This window comes from Aquila chrysaetos, chromosome 6 (assembly GCF_900496995.4).
Source record: "Aquila chrysaetos chrysaetos chromosome 6, bAquChr1.4, whole genome shotgun sequence".
Classification (NCBI taxonomy): Eukaryota; Metazoa; Chordata; class Aves; order Accipitriformes; family Accipitridae; genus Aquila; species Aquila chrysaetos.
In genome coordinates, this window is record NC_044009.1 from 5,235,299 (window position 1) to 5,242,051 (window position 6,753).

A 6,753-nucleotide genomic window follows, 5' to 3' on the forward strand; every position below is an offset into this window, starting at 1 on the left:
TTACTGGAATTAAATTACTGGATACTATTACTTTTCCAGCAAATCAAAGCTCTCAAACGGAACAAAAAAAATTTATCTCCAATATCTGTGAAGCAGAGAGTTATTTTAAAAGAATTTTTTTTAGAAAGCATTATGAATATGAATTATGTATGGTTTCTGGTTATATGGTTTAACACTGAAGACAGAAAACCCCCAAAACTTATACATGTATATTTTCAAGAGAGAATCTTACAAGATACAATGGATTTCACAGTTAGTCTATTGGAAAAACATAAAGGACTACGTGCTTTTTTAAAGAGGACTCAATTAAAACTATTAAACACTATGTTGTTTTTACATCTTTCTTATTATAAATTAAGGTTTATTTTTGGCTGAATATCCCACCATACCGTTCCAGAAGTACCACATTGAGAGTTTAAATAAAGAACATGATTGACCAGCTTTACCATCATGACTATTAACATATTTGGAAACACAGCAGAAAAGGTAATTTACTTTCACTATCTAAAAATTGAATTATAACTACCTTCTAGCTACAACACTTATGCCAACTCCCAGAAAACAAATATTTGGCATTTTTATTAGGATTACAGTTTTTCCAATTAAAAACATTAACATCGGGTTCAATCAATTCCGCATTAGGTACACAATGGTGTGGTATAGCTGTAACAGCTGCTACTGTCCGTATTGCATTTCAGCAGGAAATCCAATCTGATGACAGCTTGCGATAATAAGAAATACAGTTTTGCATCCACATGTATAGAAATATTTCTCAAGACACCTAATCCTTCTGTTTTGGAAAAAACTCTGCTCTAAGTTTCTCCAAGCACATTCAACAGCAGCCTCCAAAAGCCTATTGCCTTTCTGTATGCACAGCACTTGGGCGCGTTTTTGACGCTTAAAACTAGGTCAGATGCTCAGGAGGGATGCTTCGTAGTCAACAACAACTTACTAATTGAAATACTTACTAAAAATCATAAATGTTTATGTTGGTTACAGATGACAAACATTCTGAAGAGAAAAAAACTCATATTAAACTAATATAAATGGATCGATTTCACTCAAGTTGTTTCCTAGGCAAAGCATTAACCTTTAACATTAGTTTCACCGTATCAAACACATTCAGATGTTCACTTTATCTGCCTGTATGCAACCGCAGGATGATTTTTAATTTTCAGCAATAGATGTATATCACAGTCAATGTTTGCCATTACAAAATTTAGGTTTTGTTTCAGTTCACTTTTGGTTTTGTTTAGAAAATAATACAAGTTGTTTCGGAAACCTCTCTCCTCTTGCAAAGTTAAGTACTCTAAAACCCTGGATGGGAGAAGGAGGGAAACGGCAAAGGATGGAAGAGAACAGAAATTGATACAAGTACACACTTCCCATAAAATCATGATTCAGAACCTGCTTTCTGTGCAGCCCTAGTACTTAACATTATTACATTGTGTATCTAGGGAAATGTATGAGTATTAACCAATTCTTGTTAGGACAACAGAAGCTTCAATTCATATTGTGAGCAAACAGCCCTCTTCCCCACACACCTACGTTGCCTGTGCAGTGCACAGAGCTCGCATACACAACTGCAAATAGGCATTCAGGCAAGCGACAGCCATGGTATATCTGATATGTATTTATTACAATTACTCCTATCAGGCTATGGGATGATTTTCCTGATGAAGATCTCAGTATCTTCCCACATGGATGTCAAAAAGAATCCTGAAAGCACTTCTGTGTCCTATATAACTTTTCATAACTTCTGTTGCAACGCTTAAAATGAACTAAAAGAGAACTACTGCTTTGAAGCAATTTTGGGTAAGCCATAAAACTTCAGCCAATCGATTATCAGTTAACTTGTTCAAAATGGCCTTTGCTCTTGCATTTGTTCCATTCTACATGCTTCCTTGTAGATTTACACCGTTACGATGCATCACATCAGCTAAGAGAGCATGCAAATCCATTCACCAGCAATTCTAAATTATACCGAAGCTGCCAATTTCTACCAAGATGCCACAGATAACAATGAAAGGGGTGATGCTTTTTCAGCTAATGGCAAAGTGAAGCAACTCCAATGTATCTGAAGTACACCTGCCACCATTTTCCAGCTGAATCAGTCTGTCAAAGCAAACAGTATGTTTTAGATTGGTAAGCAAATAAGCCCACATTTTAAAAAGTAGTAATATGTAGCTTTCTGTATGCCCCCTCACCTTGAATACCCATACTTTTAAAACAAGCCCCCTGAAGTACATGGTGTAGCCTTGTTGTCCCACAAGCTCACTTTTCACCATTTACATAGTGTTTCTCCTTCAGCAGGCTATTTCACATCATACGTGAGCTCCAAAAATACCAAGGGCAAGAGAAGTCGAGAGTTTGCAAGTTCAGTGGCCAACAAAAACTAATCTAAAATTTTGATTTTGTAAATATATTTAAAGATTATGTTCTTAAAATACTCAGTAGACGTGCCTATTGCCCCACTGGAGCTAACTCAAGTCAGAAAACTGAACAGCATACCTAACTTGCCTCCAATGTCTGTTGTTTTTGGGAGTTTGGTATTTTGTTTTCTTTAAACCACCACATCTGCAGAACGTCTTGCTCTCATCTCGCAGAGCATCAAAGCTTATTTTGTTCAACGTGCCAAGATGAGGAACAGTCAAATAAAAGATGATATACAACAGAGCAAAATATTCTCTTCTTGAGGAGAAAGCAAATGCAAGTCTGAGAGTCAAATGTACCCTGTGAAGCACATCTGGATGTTAAGCAGAAACTAGTATCATCTCTCATCTGCTTTCAAGAGTGCTAATGTATTCCGATTCAGAAAACGATGCTGTTCCTCTCTCGCGTATCTTTCCAAGAGATACGGAACTACCGTGTGCCAGCAAATACTGTCCACCTTTATGCTAAATGGAAAGTTACGGAGTGCTGCTTCAGATGCTCTGGAAACACAATTTTTAGCCAAGGTAGAAATTACCTCCAAGTGAAGCCCTCTATTAAATACCGGCCGAGGCATTTTTCCCACGCGAGTTTTCGTGCCGGGGGCCAGGACGCCGTGCAGCATCCCACATTTTTTGTACGACAGACGTGGGGGGGGGGGCTGCCCCGAGCAGGGGCGTCCCAGTATTCTGTGTTTTATTGCCCGTGGACGTGACACCTGCCCTCCCGGCGGCTCCAGCGCACCTTAAGCAGCTTTACGTGGGAATGACTTCACCTGACACAAAAATGCAGCCATTGCTGGGGTGGGACACCGCCGCCGTGAAACAGGGTGCCACATGACGTAAGAGATGATGCCAGAAAATTAAAAAGGCACCTCCCGTACCTGTGCCGCGGGGCCACGGCCTGCCAGCGCCCGCGACCGCGACCGCTCGGCCGCCGCCGGGCCCCGGGGAGGTCAGGGGCCGCGGCACCGAGCCGGGCTCCGCGCCGGGCCGGGGAGGGAGCGCGGGAGCCGGCCCCGGCGGGGCGGCAGAGGGGAGGCGCGGAGGCCCGGGGCCGGCGGAGCGGCGCCCCGGCCCGGGCGAGCGCCTTTGTTCACGGCCGGGCGCCGCGCACAAAGGGGCAGCCGCGCTCACCTGAGTGCGGGGCCGGGCCGGCCCCGGCGGTCCTGCGGCACGGGCGGCGGCGGGCGGGCGCGCTGAGCGCGGGCGGGCGGGCGAGCCGAGCGGAGCCGAGCCGAGCGAAGCCGAGCGGCCGCCTCCTCCGTCGTGACTCACCGCGGCGGCCCAAGGCGGGCGGGCGGGAGGCAGGGCGGGCGGGAGGGAGGGAGGTGCCTGGGCGGCTCCGGGGGAGGGACCCGCCGCGTCCCGGCGCCCAGGGCAGCGGCGGCGCCGCAGGCACCACCCGACGGCCGGCCGGGAGGAAGGGGCGGGGCGGAGCCGCCGAGGGGCGGGGCGCGGCGGGGAAGGGGCGGGGCCGGCGCGCCGCCCGCAGGCAGGGGCGGGCAGGAGCAGGCGGGGTAGGGCCGGGCCGAGGGGCGCCGCGCCCAGGCGGGAGCCCCGCCGCGGAGACGGGGCGGGAGCGGGGGGCGAAGGCCGCGCCGCTGCGGGGCCCGCTTTTGCGGCAGCCCTCGGCACAGCTCCCCGGGGGCCGCGGGAGGGCAGCCAGGTCCGGCCGAGCGGCAAACCGGCGGCGGTCGTGGGCTACCGCCCCCCCTCCCTATCGCCACGGGCTGCGGCGACAGAGCTTCTCCATCGGGATAGGTGACGTACGGGAGGCTGGCGGCAGAGGGGGCGGGCAGGCGAGTTCCTGGTATTAGCCATGTGCTTACCTTGAGAAACATCCTTTGAGTCAGACTCTGAAATTACGTGGTGCCGAGCGTCTCCGTGACCTCATGCGAAATTCGCCTCTAGCTGTCCTGTTCAGCGGGGCAAGGCTGAGGAGCACAACTTCTGCGGTAGTGCCGTATTAGACAGATCACATTAACGTTAAAACAGGTTACGTGACCACTTTCCCGTAATACTATGCTAAGAAAGTTAAAGACGCTGCAAAAATCAGTACAGCTTAATTCAAGCTAATTCAGCAAATACAGAAGTTGCCATCTTCCGAGAACCTCCAATGAGAATGAACATCCATTTGGGCATACAAGCGCTCAAAAATAAAGTAATCCTTCCCCTAGATAGACTCAAGCAGAGTAAAACCACAGTGAACACAAAGAGAAATTAATTAAAAAGAAAAAAAAAAAAAAAAAGACAGAAGCCATCAAAGGTTCATCAGCCCTGCCATCACCAATACGTGTTCTGGTTTCCCACTAGGCTTAACAATGATGCTGCTTACCTATAATACGCATTGGTGGGGTCAGCAAGGTAAGTATAAAATTCCTGAAGATAAAAATGCTTTGTGTACTAAGTGTTATCTAATAAAATGCATCTGGTTTACACTTGGTATTTAACTTAATTGCATAAAAACAGTCACAGTAATGAAATAGGTGGCACTTCCTTTAACAGCTTGCCACTTAACGACATCAAAGCCCAATGCCACTGAAATCCATACCCCACTGCCAGTTAATGAAGGTCTTAACATGAAAGCCTATGCAAAGAGCAAAACCAAGCTGCTGACAGGAACAGGAATGGTGCAAATATGCTGGGATCCGAGATCACTAGCACATACCCACAGCACAGCAGGCAGTAATGATTATTAATTATTTAAGACAAGAACATAAGAGCTCCAGCATAAGCTGAAAAAAATATGCAGAAGCATTGCTCTGGGATCCTCCAGTTGGATTACTGTTAATTAGCACAGTACATGAGTCTGAGGGAAAGATCTAAAAGCATCTTATGCTAGTAGGAGCGTATAATTAAGCCATCATTTGCATCTTTGCAATAGTATGAATTTTCTTACTGATAACATCATGGGCAAAACACCATTTTATGACTAAGTATTGTCTAGCTCTCCTAATTTAGCTGGCTGACTGTACAACAGCGTAATGCAATCTTACATAGTATCAATTTAACATCCTGCATTTATTTAGAAAGGGTTTTAGCAGAGAGAGATACTATAAGGCTTCCTCTACCGTTGGGGAATTTTAAGATTTATTTTCTTAAAACACTGAGTCTGAATCAGCTTCTGCCCCATCTTAGTTTGTTACCATCAAGCTTACTGAGATGTTTAGCTATCAAGCAAGGTGACATCTTACCATTATAGTAGTCACTCGTATCATCGTAAGACATGATGGATGCTCAAGAGACCTCTTAACTCCTAGTTCCGCAACAGATTTAGCAGAATATTGTCCATGTCTCATGGGAATGCACAGACCTTCACAAAGTAAACAGAAGATACCAGTGCACTGCACTTGATCAAATCTATTATCTTACCAATCATCACGCTACTTGCCCCAACCACAAAATGGGAAGAATACAGCTTATCGTCAGCAGGGGAATGTTAGGAAGTTTAATTATCTAAAGGTTAAGTCTTTCTAACATTTTTTACAAGTATTGTGTAAAGATTAGATTTTTGTAAAATAATATCCAACAGATTAAATGGATTTTTCTTTTCAATAGCTTCTAATCTCTTTTGTTTAATGAGGCTGCTGTTTGTTCTAGTTAGCCAAAACTTCATGAAACCTTCTCCTCTGAATCCCTGCTTGACTTACAAAAATTCTCTCAATTCACTCTGTCCTTCTCTGATCTCCAATTCTTTCTTAATCAGCTCTGAAATTAATTTAGGATTCCTTCACAGTACAGCTGTTTCCACCCTCCAAGTCCTTCTGTATTTGTTGGCATCTCCCTCTCATTAAGAGCTTCCAGCAGCATCTGTACACACAAGCCCTGCTTTCATTATCCATCTGATTTAAACACATGCAACAATAATGAGAACTGTTTCTCTCGAAGATGTGTATGGTACCCAATAAGGGAATTGTTTTAGTCTGGAATCTTTTTTCTTTTGGTAACCTTTTATATACATCAAAATCATGCTCTGATGCAGAAACAGTACAGCGTTTCCTGAAAATTAAATGCAGTTCAACCAATCAACTCTTTGCATATTTGGGACATTATAATAAATGATGTAGGGTCACAACGGTCAGTTGAAATTTCCATGACTAGTGGCAAGCACAACATGCGTAGACTAGAGAGAGTGTACTAGAAAATTAAAGAAATAGTTCGGCTGCCTTAGTTACAATATTTAATGTTTCTACAGACTGTGCAGTGAGGAGGTATGCAGAGGTATTTTAGAGGGATGGACAAAAAAGGCCTTTAGTGTAAAAAAGGCTATGACAATCTTTTGGGTTTTTTAATCCAGACGTTGTTTGTATGGTAAGAAACC

General features: G+C 44.8%; 1 protein-coding gene across 3 annotated transcripts in view; it reads right to left on the minus strand.

The window, feature by feature from the left end:
- Nucleotides 1-3,828, minus strand: part of CTNNBIP1 (catenin beta interacting protein 1) — a 33,852-nt gene extending 30,024 nt beyond the window's left edge. For 2 of the 3 annotated variants that reach the window (XM_030019292.2, XM_030019290.2), the window contains exon 1: nucleotides 3,567-3,825. The gene's annotated coding sequence lies outside the window, so the exon portion shown is untranslated. Of the gene's footprint in view, nucleotides 1-3,566 lie in introns of all 3 variants that reach the window. The other variant, XM_030019293.2, reaches the window with a different exon arrangement.
- Nucleotides 3,829-6,753: the final 2,925 nt, after the last annotated feature.